Source organism: Tachypleus tridentatus, chromosome 5, assembly GCF_004210375.1.
Source record: "Tachypleus tridentatus isolate NWPU-2018 chromosome 5, ASM421037v1, whole genome shotgun sequence".
Taxonomy (NCBI): Eukaryota; Metazoa; Arthropoda; class Merostomata; order Xiphosura; family Limulidae; genus Tachypleus; species Tachypleus tridentatus.
Window position 1 is genome coordinate 20,560,801 of NC_134829.1, and position 18,016 is coordinate 20,578,816.

The 18,016-nt window shown below is 34.3% G+C and overlaps 1 long non-coding RNA gene across 5 annotated transcripts in view; it reads left to right on the top strand.

Moving 5' to 3' along the window:
• Positions 1-18,016, top strand: part of LOC143250664 (uncharacterized) — a 90,893-nt gene that overhangs the window by 37,775 nt on the left and 35,102 nt on the right. Inside the window, exons 1-2 of one of the 5 annotated variants that reach the window (XR_013028293.1) lie at positions 5,619-5,820; positions 5,984-6,178. The exons of 2 other annotated variants lie outside the window; for them this stretch is intronic. This is a non-coding gene — a long non-coding RNA (uncharacterized LOC143250664). Of the gene's footprint in view, positions 1-5,613; positions 5,821-5,983; positions 6,179-18,016 lie in introns of those variants that run through there. 2 more of the 5 variants (XR_013028294.1, XR_013028296.1) reach the window with 2 other exon arrangements.

The window sequence follows — 18,016 nt, forward strand, 5'->3', positions numbered from 1 at the left end:
TATAACGAAAACGTTCAGTAAATAAACTGATTACAAACGTTTTATATGTAATATCTTTTCATATTGAATAATAAACGTGCCATATTATACAACGAAATATCTTGACAAGCACAATAAAATATGAATTCAAATGGCGAGATATGGACCTCAAATCATATCTGTGCAAAAAAAAAGGACTGTTTCAACATTTATTAATTTTTGAAAATAGAAAATACAACGTTCTGTGCATTTGAAAATAAACTTTGTCAAGAAAAAAAATGTATTTATGTTGCTTAATTTATTTATCTCGTTGCAACGAAGGTCCGGCATGGCCAAGCGAGTTAAGGCGTTTGACTCGTAATCCGAAGATCGCGGTTTCGAATCCCGGTTGCACCAAACATGCTTACCCTTTCAGCAGTGGGGGTGTTATAATGTGACGATCAATCCCACTATTCGTGGGTAAAAGAGTAGCCCAAGAGTTGGAGGTGGGTGGTGATGACTAGCTGCCTTCCCTCTAGTCTTACACTCCTAAATTATGGACGGCTAGCGCAGATAGCCCTCGAGTATCTTTGCGCGAAATTCAAAACAAACACTTTGTAACGTATATGCAAGGAACAAATGGCTATGTCTAACAGATTTTATAATGTAAAGAGTGATAACTAATTTAATTATCTATAATGACAACCCTTACTTATTCATCGTTAGGTTGACAATTCAAACATGTAACTTTCTGAGACGAAATGTATTGTAATATTTTAATTGCTTTTTAATACGAAATTATATAGGTTTCGTTTGTTAAAAGGTGCTTACAAACAGTTTTCAGACTGTGAATTCGGGATTTGTGGTTTGTAATAAAACGTACTCCACGCCCTGATGACAAACATGTTCAAGCCCGGCGTGGATAAGGCACTCGACTCGTAATCCGGGGGTCGCGGCTTAGAATCATTGTCACAACAAACATGCTCGCTGTTTGAGACGTGGGGGTGTTATATTTGTAACGGTCAGTCCCACTATTCGTTGGTAAAAGAGTAGCCCAAGAGTTGGCGGTGGGTGGTGATGACAAGCTGCCTTTCCTCTAGTCTTACACTGCTAAATTAGGGACGGCTAGCGTAGATAGCCCTTGTGTCGCTTTGTTTGAAATTAAAAAAAACAAACAAACAGACAACCATGTTCTACTACTTAGTCAAGCAAAGACCAAGAGTTAATTAGCAGTGAGTGTTGTTGACTACCTGTCTTTCTTTTGCTCTCTCAGTTTAACATTGTACGCAGGTAGCCACGTGTTTATCTTTTCGTGGAAATTTGGAATTATCAAACCTGCAAGATATAAGGTGGTATTTTTTTCCAGCCGCTATCTTTCGTGATTGTCATTTACACATTCCTGTTTCACTTGTCAAAAATTGAAACAATAACGACACTGCTTTGTAACATTAATAGTTAATAGTAACTACTGATGTCAGCCGATGTTTTCTGACGAACATATCATTATCAAATACGAAACAATTTAGACATTTCCCATAAACTGTTCAAGTGTAAGTTATTCGAAGTTCAATAAGTTATTCTTATTTGTGCGTGTTTTTAAAAATTGTAAATACTTGAACAGTAGTAGCGCCATCTGTTGTCTATGGCAGAATTATTCCTTAAACAGCATGTTGCTTTGGAAGAAATGTTCTGTACTTGAGAGTTTGCATCTCCGCTGGGTGAACATTAGTGCTGAGCTTCCACAAGAGATCACTACATCACCTGCTGTTACCATAAAGCGCAGGTGTTGACTTAGGTTGATGATAGACTAATGTAGTTAATTTAAAGTTTCTCTTCCTTTTCAGTTACCAGAAGCTGACATCTCTTGGGGCTGCGGAAGTCATTTAGTTCACGTTTAGATTTTTAAATCCTTCATCTGAAGGAGTAGTCGCTCCTGAAGTAAAAATATCCTAGTATCTTGTGACTTATTTGCCTAATAGCTTGAAAGAAATTAAACAAAACTCTAAAAACATACATTTGTAAAATGACGTATTTAATATAATCTGAACTTTCAGAATTAGATATATATATATAGAAGAACATACGTATATATATATATATATATATATATGTACGTATGTTCTTAGGTTTATTTTCTATTTTCTTGGTGATGTTTCAAGGAAAATCCTCTTTTTAAAGCCTGAAATAAGCCTATTGTTGTTTTGAATGGACATACAATATAAAATAAATAATATTATGTAAAATGGATATAGAATTTAAAGGATATTATAACGATTGTATAATAAAGCTACTGATCAGGACTAAACATAATGCCATTAAAAGGATAATATATATATAACACAGTTATTAGAAACAATTGAAAATACCATTAAAAGAGATAACTTGAATAGGGTGAGTTAGAGTCCTCAACAAATGTTCTATAATCAATGTTAGAGGGAGATGTCGCATCTTCTCCTGTGGCAGTTTTATGTACCAATTTAAGTACTGATGGTTCATGTTGTTCGGAAATTTTAAATTTGAACATTTGTTGTATATATGTAGATTACACAGTCTTGCGATTATTTTACCATGTTGAATGTTTTACATGTTCTACAGCAATTCTCGAATGATGAATCCCAAAATGTTTCTCCACAATGTACAGTTTTTGTGGTTTTTTTAACGTCATATGTACTTTTACATAAGTAAATAATTTCCTCAGAAATTGGGTAACATTTTACTATGCTTAAAATGTGTTAAACCACAGGTTATAGATTTCTCTAGAACAATTGCGACATGAAAGTCTTATCGATCGTTACAGACCCCATGACAAACACACCACTATTGAATAAACGACTAACAGGCTACATGATGCGTCATTTCTGGATATTACTTATTTGTGCGTACGCTTTGATATTATATTTTTCTTTTCAGCATTATTTATTTGTCATTATAGCATCAGAAGGTTGTGTAAATGATCCAAAAACATATTCTGTTGTATTTGTATTCAATTTGTTGTAAGTTTGATCTTAGTGTGTGCTTTACTTCCTGATTTCTTTTAACCATACAGGGTGCCAGAAAAAGCTGGATTCGTGGATTATTTGCAGATTTTCAAATAACTGACTGATTATGGCACTGTAAAGATATGAGAAGGTCGAGTTAGTCCTACTGTTAATCCAAACTTATTTCGAATTATAAGAACAACGCGTGGAACATATTCTGTAAAATGGTCTGAAGTTCTTATGGTTTCACACTCTGGAAGGGTGATATAGGTGTGGGACGTTGTGGGCTTCACTACCCACATCCCGCTCTCATAATTTTTATTCGTTTATTTTAGTTATTCATATGAGACTGGCGAACGCTTTGTTTGTTTTTTTAATTTCGCGCAAAGCTACACGAGGGCTATATCTACGCTAGCCGTCTTTAATTTAGCAGTCTAAGACTAGAGGGAGTGCAGCTAGTTATCATTACCCACCGCCAACTCTTGGGCTACTCATTTACCAGCGATGGGTGGTATTCACCGTAACATTGCAATACCCTCACGGCAGAAAGAGCGAGCATGTTTGATGTGACGGTGATTCGAACCCGCGGCCCTCGGATTACAAGCCGAGTGCCTTAACAACCTGGCCATGCCGGGCTGCTGGAGAACGGAGGTTAAGACTGATAGACAGTGTATCTCCACCGCAATATGGCTCCTTCTTCCGCAGTCATTTCCAAAACCTAGGATACATTTTATATTCCACATTATAGCCTGTACCTTGGGGATCCTTTCAACTCGTGCAGTGTATTTTATTTTTGTTTAGGTTTGTTTTTGTTATAACATATTATATATATATATATAGATACACACACACACACACAAATAATATTATGTGCATGTGTGTGCGTGTATACAATAATAATGAGTAATAAAATTTTATATATCTTAATGTAATTGTTATACCAAACGTAAAAGGTAAAAAAACGAAATTAAAGATGACATCTCAACAATTGTAGCATAGAAGATACCAATGTAAGTGACACTGTAAACTAAATACGTATACGAATTAAACATTGAATATATATATGTAGACATGATGATATATAAGGTAACTCTTCAAAACTACAATGTTCACTAATGAACGAATTAACATATTCCACTGTGTAAGCACAGAGTTCTATAGTAACTAATATAAACAACAAAGTCACATAGATTAGTGTGAAGTATTCCAGTGTGTGAGTACACGATGACCTAGTGTAACTAGAGAAAATAACAACTTCAGAACAATATTTATGTCATTTCACACTAATCACATTATGGGATATAGGGTAATTAGAAAAACACATAATATCACATCGTTAAATGTAATATATCCCTCTAAGAACATACAAGAAACTACGATGTCACATCAATAATTGTAATATATTCCACCAAGAAAATACGGAGATCTATGGCTACTAGGAAAAACACATTTTGTTTGTTTTGGAATTTCGCACAAAGCTAATCGAGGTCTATCTGTGCTAGCCGTCCCTAATTTAGCAGTGTAAGACTAGAGGGAAGGCAGCTAGTCATCACCACCCACCGCCAACTCTTGGGCTACTCTTTTACCAACGAATAGTGAGATTGACCGTCACTCTATAACGCCCCCACGGCTGGGAGGGCGAGCATGTTTGGCGCGACTCGGGCGCGAACCGGCGACCCTCAGATTACGAAGCGCACGCCTTAACGCGCTAGGCCATGCCAGGCCAGGAAAACACATAATGGCATCATTAAAGGTAGTGTATTCCTCGATGTAAATACAATAAGTTATGCTTATATGATAAATTACGATATTACATCAATAATTGTAATATATTTCACCAAATAAATATGTAAATGTATGGTTACTAAAGAAAACCAGACTGTCGCGTTCATAAATGTAATATACTTCACTTTGTAATATTAAGATAAATAGTAAATAGGGTTAACTACAATTTAACATCGAAATATTTAGCCCATTCCGCTAAGTAAAACAGTTGCCTTTAATCTGTGATTTTGTTCTAGCTGGACAAAGTCATCAATAAACACAGGTAATCTATAACATTGTTTCTACTCTGGAAAATTGTACTAAAAATGTAAAATTCGACTTATCATATCGTTTCAATTGGCACTACTTCTGTGATAAAAATACTTTTAAATTAACGCATGGTTTTAACTGGTACAGATTATCACGATAAAAACTCTCAAAATTCCATTAGTGACAAAGTAATGTTGGTCTTTTATGTCCAAAATTTCTCCAATGTTATCTCTTCAACATAATTTAACCATAGCTTAATATTGCTTAACCATATTTCTGATTCACCCACCGCGTCTTACTAAGTGGGTGCTTGGATTATTTAGTAAATCCACCATATGGAAGTGTGCATGTTTGTTGGTATTTTGCAATAGTTATTATGATTAACATATACTCTCCTTTGATATAATCTATATCATCGTTTCTCTGCCTATATGCTCGGTTAGTTCAACTAATCAACTTCAAAAATACAAAAAAAAAAAAGAGAACCAGGTTCTTGACAGTTACCAGATCATAAATTAAATTCAACTCTGTACCTTATCCAGTATAACTCGTTCCCTGAAGTTGTGGCTTTTGGTCATTTGCATTCCGAACTCATTAGAATGGTGATTAGTATGCACGTTTTTCTCTGCTACTCTCCGGCGCATGTGTTAGACTGATCTGTGGACGTAGCGCTCCTTTAGGATCATTATTATAGTCACTTCTGTCTGGGTGTTTATAATAGGATTCACCTAATCCAAACATCCATTCATAGTGTCGACAGGGTGGAAATTAATTGTGTAATATTACTATATGTTTGACCAAAGTCTACCTCAAAACTTAAGCCTAAAGCGACAGACATAAAACTCTATTGGTAAGAAAATAATGCTACACAGTTCTTCCATTTTTTATTGCATTTATGTATCTTTGGTGAATTACTTCAGTGGGTTTAGTATTTGTTAGCACTTTCTCTTCGGTAATTTCTATTAGTGTATTTCCTATTTTGTTTATTTTCATATTTTCCTTTCTTCACCAAGAAGCCTGTTAATAAAGCTTTAACCAAGTAATAGTAGTGAGTGTCGAAAAGGGGAATATTTCGAAAAAGTTAACAGGTGTATATTCCAGGATCGTTTAGTAGCTAGCCGTTAGAACAAAGGACAGTAAGTCACTAATGCATCTGAATGCAAACTTGGGATTGCCTTATAAACAGCAATGGTCTGCTCCAGTTCAAGGTAATTATACTTAATTTTAGTATAGAGGCTCTAGTGTGTATGTTCTAAAGAATTTATTGCTCTGAGAACTTCAATTATTAAGAAAAGGAAACTTGTAATAAGGTTAAATATAAGGTAAAACAGACACGACAACCTCGTTCTTACCTAAATGTTTCTTGCAGCGAAGAATAACCGGAATTATGCTTTGAATATTAGCATGTGATAAGGCTAGGCCACATATGTCAACACTTGAAATACAGCCGCCACCTCTTTCCACAATGAGTGACTTAATATCATTTGCAAAAGTCGCCTTGCGTAAACATTCGTTTCCAGTGGGTCAACGATATGTTTACGGACTAACAACGTTAGGTTCCGGGGCTGAATTCGCCGCTGTGTGAAGAGCGCATTGAGTAGCTTTGAGCTACTGACAAACAAACAATACATAATACTTGGTAGTTTTAACATAAACAAAATATTTAAAGACGAGAGAATGGCTCAATAGATCAAATCAGAGAGGAATAAGTCGCTATTTGTTCTGATTTTATGAATTATTTGCATAAATATATAACATTTACGTTTTAGTTTTTTTATAATGATATAACAAGTCTCTCTCACGCAAGCGTGTTCGACGTCCAAACAAAAAACTATAATAATCTATATAAATATAACAGTACAGTTTGTCGTCCGTCCATGTAACTACTCCAGAAGTGAGAATGGATCTACATCAAAATTGATATGGAGATTCATAGGGTCCCTAGGGAGCTACACATATATTTTCAATTTTACATTTTGCGTTTTGTGGTTTTTATGGGCGTTTCTTTACCACTACTTCATTTCCATTGATGGATCTTTACCAAACTTGGCCAAGGTTTGTTGGGTCCACGCGGAGAGATTTGCGAATTTGCGGTTCCTTGTTTTCTATTGCAGTTTTATGGGCGCTTTTGCGTTTCTTACAATTACACGTAAGGGAAGCAACTTTTCATGTCCTAAGATTAACCTTTCATTTATTATGAATATACATAATTTCCATCCCGTGAAAACAATAAAACTGTATTTTACCTTTGTATAAGTATAACAATGTTTATGTTTACGCAGAAAGGTTGTCGTCATTGTTAGTTGCAAACTGATCCCTATCTGCTCTCTTTCTCGCATACGAAAAAATGTTCTGTTTGCCCATTGTTATCTCGTTTCCTATAGTTGAATCTCAAAATTATTCTTCGACCTGCTGTTACAATTTCTCGGGATGACACCACATTTGAATTTCTCCTTTATGTCAACAACTTGAGTTTCCCCGAAGGAGGAATCGAATCTATACTTTACAAAGAACATTTACAGTAGTTAATACCTTTATATATCTTTATCTAAGGTAAGCTTCGATTTTGACATATTTTATGAATCTTATCTTTTACATATCTTAAATTAATTCTACTCTCATAGATTCCCAGTAGTTAATACCTTTATATATCTTTATCTAAGGTAAGCTTCGATTTTGACATATTTTATGAATCTTATCTTTTACATATCTTAAATTCATTCTACTCTCATAGATTCCCAGTAGTTAATACCTTTATATATCTTTATCTAAGGTAAGCTTCGATTTTGACATATTTTATGAATCTTATCTTTTACATATCTTAAATTAATTCTACTCTCATAGATTCCCAGTAGTTAATACCTTTATATATCTTTATCTAAGGTAAGCTTCGATTTTGACATATTTTATGAATCTTATCTTTTACATATCTTAAATTAATTCTACTCTCATAGATTCCCAGTAGTTAATACCTTTATATATCTTTATCTAAGGTAAGCTTCGATTTTGACATATTTTATGAATCTTATCTTTTACATATCTTAAATTAATTCTACTCTCATAGATTCCCAGTAGTTAATACCTTTATATATCTTTATCTAAGGTAAGCTTCGATTTTGACATATTTTATGAATCTTATCTTTTACATATCTTAAATTAATTCTACTCATAGATTCCCAGTAGTTAATACCTTTATATATCTTTATCTAAGGTAAGCTTCGATTTTAACATATTTTATGAATCTTATCTTTTACATATCTTAAATTAATTCTACTCTCATAGATTCCCAGTAGTTAATACCTTTATATATCTTTATCTAAGGTAAGCTTCGATTTTGACATATTTTATGAATCTTATCTTTTACATATCTTAAATTAATTCTACTCTCATAGATTCCCAGTAGTTAATACCTTTATATATCTTTATCTAAGGTAAGCTTCGATTTTGACATATTTTATGAATCTTATCTTTTACATATCTTAAATTAATTCTACTCTCATAGATTCCCAGTAGTTAATCTATTTTTCACACTGAAATCAAATTTCTAAACCTTATTTAAAAAAGTATTTCGTCTAATCATTTCAGAAATAGGTTGTTGACTTTGGTTATATGCACAAAGCCCCACAGTAACAATCTAGGCAAGCTATCCCTAATTTTGAAAAAAAGTAAACTAGAGAGAAGACACGTGCCTATTCAACCAGCAAACACCGCCAACTTTTGGGTTACTCTTTTCTGATGAAACAGTCAGATTTAACCGCCCGAGTCATTCTAATATAATACATCTATTGCACCAACGTTTGGAGCGTGATTTTCTTTTAGCGGGACGTAAACCACGGACTTCCGAATTAACAGTTCGGTAGACAAACCTATAAACCACGTCCGTCCCACGAAAATATCAATGGGGCATCTGCTAAAGATGGTATACAGAATTCATAATGTTTTTTTTTTGTATAAATAGCTTCACATTAAAACACTTTGAAACCAGTTTTGATAAGTCATCTCGTTTCAATACTTTGGGTTTACATTAGGCAGATTTACACTTCTTCAGATTTTTGTACTTAAACAGTAAAGAAACAAAATAAAGACTGATGAGATCACGATACAAAGAGCTATTGAGCACATAAATAGAAGTTAACGAAATCATTGCAACACTGTGATACGTAATGCACACATTAGAAATTCAAACATTGAAAATCTAACCTATATAAAAGCCAGCGTGTGTCACATCACATTTGATTTCTTGAAATAGGAGGAGTCGTAAAAGCCAAAATGCATTTATCCATATGGAACACATTTATTACTTTTTGCCTATTACGATTTTATTGATAGGAATGCAAGGAGCTCGTGAGGTTGTGTGTGTCGTGAAATTCTATAAGTGTAGTGAGTGTTGACATAATAAACCTGAAGTAAATACGTAATGTGGATTTGTTTGTTTCGCGCAAAGCTACACGAGGGCTATCTGTGCTAGCCGTCTCTAATTTAGCAGCGTAAGACTAGAGGGAAGACAGCTAGTTACCACCACCCACCGCCAATTCTTAAGCTACTCTCTTACCAATGAATAGTGGGATTGAACGTAACATTATAACGCCCCCACGGCTGAGAGTGCGAGCATGTTTGCTGTGACGGGGATTCGTACCTGCGACCCTCAGATTACGAGTCGAGTGCCTTAACGACCTGGCCTTTCGGGGCTACGTAGTGTAGGATCACCTAGTCTAAGACCAAGTGCATTAGATTTATCATGAAAAAAGATTCAATTTTAATCTTAAATCGTTTCTGAGTTAAACAATTTTCTGCTTTTCCACTGACACTTCTAATAAAGAATAAATCTGTTTGATCAACAGAGACTTTAAATGATAAAATCCATTAATATTTTCTTGTTTCATTTTCTATAAATTTAATATTATACTTTCAGCACACGAACTAACAAAACATTAATTTATATTTTTGATTGCTAGTATCGGCATGGCCAGGTGGTTAGAGCGCTGAAACAGCGAACATGTTTGGCGTGATGGGGGCGTTATAATGTATTAATCAATCCCATTGTTCCTTCGTAAAAGAGTAGCCCAAGAGTTGGAGGTAAGTAGCGATGCCTTTCATCTAATATTATACAGCTAAATTTGGGACGGTTATCGCAGATAGCTGTTGTATAGCTTTATTTGAAATTCAAAACAGAAACAAGAGAAACTTATGTTACAAAGCAACATGACATATAAGGCACTGTTGAAAGGTACTGTTACCACAAAGTACTGGCTTTTCTATATATTCGAAGCATTACCGTTTGATTGCTTCGACTGCACTTTTCTTTCTCTTTGTTGGTCAAGCTTGAATTCGCGAACTTTATTTATTTTAGTTAACTATGAGGTTAGGAAATACTATTGGGTGGGATAATTAACGGCAGCACTTGCCCCGTAAGTTTAGACGAGCTGTACTCTATTGCCATTTATAAGAGTGAAATTAAAATTCATTAAAACCGCCATGCAGGAGAATTGGGGGTTCAAAACACAATGAAATACCATCATAGTTGCGCTTAATTTAGGAACCACAAGGAAAATCTAGAAATAGGGACATATTAATTTTAACAACAACAAAAAGAAACTATAACATATCTCTTCCTTTGATACACATAATTTTAGTAGCTTGTGTTTTCTTATAGCAAAGCCACATCGAGCTATCTGCTGAACCCACCGAGGGGAATTGAACCGCTGATTTTAGCGTTGTAACTCCATAGACTTACTGCTGTACTAGTGGGGGACGTTGTTCACTTCCTAAAGGTACCTGTTAAGGGTGTGAAAACTGTGTAAAGAACAACACTAGATAAAGCTCTCCTTCATTCATTTTGTTGTTGTTGTTATAAACTCCGTAATAACGTGTTCAGACACTAACTAGAAGCCTTGCTTTGTGAAAGGTAGTTACTGAATGTTTTAACTGATTAAGTAAATATACCCTGAAGTTCAAAGGCAGAAATTTATAAAAAAGTTGAAACGTGTCATATTTTATGTATTCTTCTTCTCAAGCAAAAACCCCAAAATGAAATATATAGTTGGATAGTTTCCAGTTACCATAAAATAACATTATAGTGATCGAGTCAGCCAGATCTGGGTGATGAATACTAGCAGACATACACATCCTGAGTTATCTTTATAGTGCAATGTACAAATAGTTACGTCAAAGCCAAATAACGTCGCATACAAAAAAAAAAACATACTCGTGAAAAATAAAACTATAGTACAAAGTACAAAGCAGGAACTGTAACCTAACAACCGAGGTGTTTACAGAGGTAAGAACCTCACAATTTTTGGTATGAACAGCGTAATGTAATCACAGATGCTCAAGTGAATATATATTACGAGTTAAAATGAAAATATTGAAATTTACCCTTCCAGTTCCAAAAGGTAGTAAGCTGCTTTAACGGATTTACTATCACATATCTATTTTAATATCGATGTTGGTTTAAGTTAAATATACATATTTACAAATGGGCATAACCATTAAATCTGTATTGCGAAGTTTCCGCCTATTCATTAAAGTTGTAGGAGATTTTCAAGGGTAAGAATCAACGATATATGTGCGTACTATCACTAGTGTATCGACTATATTGTTATGCAGGCTAAAATGTCTGGGAACTCTCCTCACGCTTATAAATGTAACCAACGCGACGCACCAAGAGACAGTATATGTTGTTGGTTTACTTTAGTTGGTATACTATAAATTTCGAAAACTATAATTGTCATTAATGTTAGTCAATCAGGAAACTTCAGATGGGTAATTAGGAACGTTTATAGACTTCGAACATTACAAACTATATTTAACCTCTGCGGATTCATATCGGACATTAGTATTTTTACGAAGACGTAATGTAACTTAGTGGCGAAAAATAAAAAATGCAGAGCTAACTAGATCCATATTAAATGAATTGTACCTACAATAACTCGAAATTAACTCACTCATCGTAAACCCTTGATAAGACCTAAAGGAAATTCCAGACAATAAAGAAGACTCGATATTCTTTGCAAGTTTGTAAAACTCGTGTACAAAGATCGTTATTTGTAATAACCGTTATTATAAATTATATTATTGTTTGTATGCTAAACTTTACTCGAATTAATAAGAAACTGCATGTGCTAATCATGTTGGCAAATGCTATAAATTGGATGCTCATCGGCATTTATTTAACTTCTAAATATAAATTATCACTTAACTCAGTTTCAAGGTATTTGAAATTGTAATACGTATCACTGCGTTATTCTGTATAGAAAGATATATGATAATTTCAAAGAAAGAAATACCAGCTTACAAAGATAAAATTTCTCCATCAGATGGGCATGATTAACGCAGGGATAAATAGAGGCCCAAACCGATCTGTAAAGTATTTACATACAATTCCATCGATGAGGTCCAAAAGTATATTAGTACCAGAGCCTCTACTAGGCTTAATTAATTCAGTCTTTTTCATTATTCTCAGTATATATTTTGTGTATTTATTCGTTGACTTTAAGCAGCTGCCTTTCCAACGCCAGCTGCGAATGACGAATGATAGTTTTGAGTGTAAGCCAAGGTAAAACTAAGCACCCGTAAGTTTTACTGCTAGTTTTAAAATTATATTTCAACTTCAACTGAGAGACTGAATATAAATGAATTTAGCAGGCGTTTACTAGTGGCATGTAGGTCCAGCTGCTTCAGGTACTACACTTCTTAGAATACATTACACTATTTCCATTGTATAATTTGTTACTTAGTGTCATCGTTATGTCCAATAAATAAGATTCTGTTTATCTACAGCCTAGTTGTTTGGCATTATGTTTATGTAATGAGACATGAGATGCAACTTGCTGGTTTGTTTTTGCTCGAGAACTAACACACAATATGTATTTGAAACATGTAAGTACATAGGGATTTACGTCACAAATTGATACAAATCGGTAAACATTATTTCCTCGGTAAAACAATTTATCGTTACAACACCTTAAATAAAGAAAATTCACATCCAAAACAATTATAAAAGAACAATCTGTTATTTAATATAGTCATCCAGTGAGGCTCAATTCTTCGCCGTGGACAGAACATTCATACAGATAGCCCACCGTGTGGCTTAGAGTTAAAACAAATGTCAAATATGTGTGCCTTGTGGCTCCATCTATTCGCATTAGGGACATTTAATGCATTTTAATATAATTTTTATTAGTATGTCTACTTCATAAATTTTGAAATTTTGTTTTCTTAGATATTTATTTGTGTTATCTATATGCATCGTTAATATCTTCACATTTCATATAGCTAGTTATATGTACTGTTTGACTTTACTCCCGAACCTAGAGTTTCATTTGATTAAGTGAAAGGCTTTTAATATCTTGCATTCAAAATTTTGATAAGTGTCACGTTTGATAATTTTTATAGTATATATATATATTTCACAACTTGAAGTACAGCCTAAAATTACACTGCAAACAGAGTAGGAATGTACCATTTTAGGTTGACTTGTAGGTAGAACTGGTGAAGTCATCAAGACATTATGTGTAGGAATATCATAATATAACTAACTTTATTTGGTGTCAGAACTGTGTATCTTATGTTAACCTGAAGATGACCTAAATAGGTCGAAATGTTGTTTTCTGCTTTATTAACAAAAGTGTTAATACCCGTACCAGCCGTTTTGAGATACGTTTTTACTTCAAGTAGGTATTTCGTCATCACGAATAACTTCCTTTGGTTTGGAAAGTATTTTTTCTCGATAATACCAAAAATTCATTTGAGAACTTGTATTCAGATTTCTTGAAATAATTTGGTATGTCCTATTCTTAATTATTTTGTTTTAAAAATCGTTTTTTTTCCAACCCACTTTTCTAACCCTGATTTACCGAGATTTAAATGTGAAAGTCTTTCAGGTAGTTTCTTTCACGAATGACTTGGCGTTTCTTATCATAGAGATACTTAGCATGATGCGACAAAGCTGCCCCAAGCGTTTTTTCCTTTATACTGAGCTTCTTGGGGAATTATGTGCATTTCAGGATCTTATTAATTTGTGGTCCAACGAAGACACCAGTTTTGACCTTTGCCTCAGACAGCTTAGGGAAGAAGTCTCGAAGGTACTTGAGGGCTGCAGACTCTTTATCAAGAGGTGTGACAAATTGTTTCATAAGACCCGATTTTATGTGCAATGGTGGGAACAACACCTTCTGGAGGTCCACCAGTGGTTCACACTTGACATTGTGCCTCCTCACAGAGAACTCGGTCCATTGTGGCCAGTGTTTCCTGTTGTAGTGCGTTACGGTGTCCCTGCTGTCCCAAAGGCAAATATAACAGGGAAACTTGGTTAAACCTCCTTGGAGACCCATCAGGAATGCCACCATTTTGAAGTCTACGATAACCTCCCAGCCATACTCATCATATTTAACGCTATTGTATTCCTCTTTGAGGTGCACTGAAAGATATTTAAATTTTAAAAAGTCTAAAATTTCAATAAAATAAAATCTTACAATTCAAGCAAGCAAACATTCTCCGTATTACTTTCTAGAGTTTTTGTGCAGTGCTCGCAGGTAAAATGAAGTGCTTAGGGTTTGTCTTGATCCATGACAGACATGCTGAAATATGCCTTGTAGGCTTTACAGATTTTAGCAGATGCTGTCACAGAGTACGTTTTCGCTCTTGTCTTGATAAATTGGCTGCATACATAGCAGAATGTGTCTGGAGAATGCTTGCAGTTTCTTGATGCCATCTCTGATAAAATCAGATAGGTCTATGTGTTCACTTAGGCAGCTAGAACTAAATTGAAGTGGTGAGTGGTAAATCCCTGTATATATATCACTATGGAAAGTTCTAGAAAATTCTAAAAGGTTCTTGAGAATTCTCGTAAGTTCTACAACATTCTAGAAAATTCTTGTAAGTTCTACAACATTTTAGAAAGTTCTTGAAAATTTTTGTAAGTTCGAAAACATTCTCTATCAGCTGCTCAGCACTGAATCTACCTGGCATGTTCTGAAAAATGGGTAAATTTGAAAATTTCATTACCCAGGTCACAAAAGCAAAGTTTGAAGATAAAAATAGGTTTTTACCACTTACTTTAGGCATAAGCATTTGACAAATAACACTTTCTGACTAGGAACAAAGAAAAGTAAAAATTTTGTTACATAATGTTATTAGTTTGCTATTTCCTACTTTGCTGTAAATATCACATACTATGTGAGTACGAACGTGAATACATAGGTTTATTAATTTGTCACTTTATACATTACAATATTGTTGTTATATTGTTCCAAAACAGATTTAGCTGCAAGTTTGTCGTTTTATGTTTACTATATATACATTTATACGTATCACAGATATACATATAAAGAAACTAGACTTTTGGAGATAAGCCACAAAGTTTTTGTAGTTGTCATTAATCGAAAGGTTTCTATGGTGTGTGTTTTTTTGTGTGTTTTTTTTTTGGGGGTTGAGAAAGAGTGCTTCCACGAAAATAAATCGTTACCATAGTTTTTTAAGATGATTTGTCTCCAAATGTCTAGTTCCGTTATTTTATGGCCCGGCATGGCCAAGCGTGTTAAGGCGTGCGACTCGTAATCTGAGGGTCGCGGGTTCGCATCCCGGTCGCGCCAAACATGCTCGCCCTTTCAGCCGTGGGGGCGTTATAATGTGACTATTCGTTGGTAAAAGATTAGCCCAAGAGTTGGCGGTAGGTGGTGATGACTAGCTGCCTTCCCTCTACTCTTACACTGCTAAATTAGGGACGGCTAGCGCAGATAGCCCTCGAGTAGCTTTGTGCGAAATTCAAAACAAACAAACAAATCGTTATTTTATCATCTTTGCATTTTTCTAGTTATATATACATATCTGCGGTGTTGGAAGGCGGATTAATTCTTAAGTTAGTCAGTTTTCGTTTCACTATATTTATAGTTCTTGTGTTAAAAAGTGAATGAGACTACGCAGCATTATTAGTTCACTAGGTTTTATTCTCCCAGCAGAATGAAAACTGGCTGACGGTACTAGATTGAGTGTTATAATTAGCCATTGAGAATTTAATTGGTTTTGAGTGTTTCTTCTGTACCCTAACGTCAAATGATTGAGCCCAACCACTCACTCCATCATAGTGCACAACTAAACCAGGATTTATCTATTCTTATTCTGATCGAGTCACCATAAATTTCGAGTTCAATCAACACTCATATCTTCTAATGTTTTCCGTGATGCGATTAAAGTTCGATATTTTGGTAAAAGGTAAATTACTTGTTTCGGTTTCAAAGAAGCAACTTTCGTTGCCTTTTGCCCATTACAAGCTCAAACATTGAGGCTGTCAGCCGTGGTGGATAAAACGCTTATTCCGGAACTGAAATCATTGTAGGTTAATGATGAATCATAAAGAAAAACACACGTTTTGAAAATCTACAGTAGAGTCACGTGCATTCTGCATATAAGATAAACTTGTCTATTGTTCAGAATTACACTGGAGATCCTTTGGTGCACTTAATAATCATTCCATACACAGAGTATTAGCAATTGTCAGTAGCACAAATGCCGCATTTACAACCTATGTAAAATGGTAATGTATGTTTAAGTGACCCCTAACCATCCACAATTAAAGGTTTATTAAGTTGAAAACACGGTCCCACCATAGAGATCTGCTTGGCATACAGAATTTCTCATTACTCTTAGACCTTAACGGTCGTTAATTCGCAAAAGAACATCGATGAAAACCACGCAGGTGAAAGCCATTTATAAAGGAAGTTGATAAATTATTTTCAAATTATACTATATACGTATCTCATTAATTGTTCTCTGATTTCTGTTAAGAATTATTTGTACTATTAATACTTCAGTTCACGTATTGCGGAATTCGATGATAATGAAGTGAGTGGTTGAGCTGCTTTCGGTTAACTTTAAAAAACCGATCACGGTTCAGCCATTTTTATAATGCAGGTGGTGCCGAATCGGTTCCAACGCCATCTACTTGAAAAGGTAGAAGGATCCAAGATTTACAAAGTTCTCACATCTCTTTATTTTCGTTTATCTTTCTTTAAATACTTAAATGATAGAACTAACTACTGTACGAAATTAAAGGTTTAAAGTGAGCCTGAAGAAAGTATTAAGTGAATTATATGTAACGAAATGAAACGACAGTTATAAAAGTTTTAAGAAAAACAGTTCAACCTTTTAATACTCATTCTCATAGTGCTTCGAGCACTTCCAAATTAAGAAGCCGTGTTAAAAACTATAAAAACTTGAGAATCAATTTTTTTATAAACTATTAATTTTTTTAGTAAACTTTCAAGAATATAAGAAACATAAAGCTTTAGGTAAACTATGATAAAAATGATTAGAAGTTCATTAAGATTCAAAATATGTCATTAGAAACACAGAAAATTGACTCTGAGATTTAATATTTTACCTTTACTTCTCTAAACGAGTAGGAACTCACCCAGTGTACTTACGTTTCATTAATGGCTCACCCAGTGTACTTACGTTTCATTTATGGCTCACTCAGTGTCTTTCATTCAATGTCTTTACGTTTCTACAATGGCTCACTCAGTGTCTTTACGTTTCTACAATGGCTCATTCAATGTCTTTACGTTTCTACAATGGCTCACTCAGTGTCTTTACGTTTCTACAATGGCTCGCTCAGTCAGTGTCTTTACGTTTCATCAATGGCTCACTTAGTGTTTTTACCTTTAACGTCTTCAAAAAACAACCAAGCGATACTAAAGGGTTCAGCCGTAAAAGATGTGACGTAAAAAAGAGTGAAATTATACAAAATAGAAAAACTTGTAAAGACATAATGTAATAAAATATGAGTCAAACTTGATCTCCTTTTATATATATTAATGCTATTGCTTATTCCACTTGTTATAAAAATATGGGGGGAAGTATTCATTAATATTTTCTTCTTCAGATTACCCGCTTTTAAACTATATCATTACACAGCTTACCCTTTTGTATTATGTGGTTCTTTTTTTATATTACATTTTTACATGGCTGATTGTTTAATTCTAACCTAGCTATTTTTGGATATGTATAACGTTTTGATCAAGTAAACTTTGTATTTTGATAACAATTAA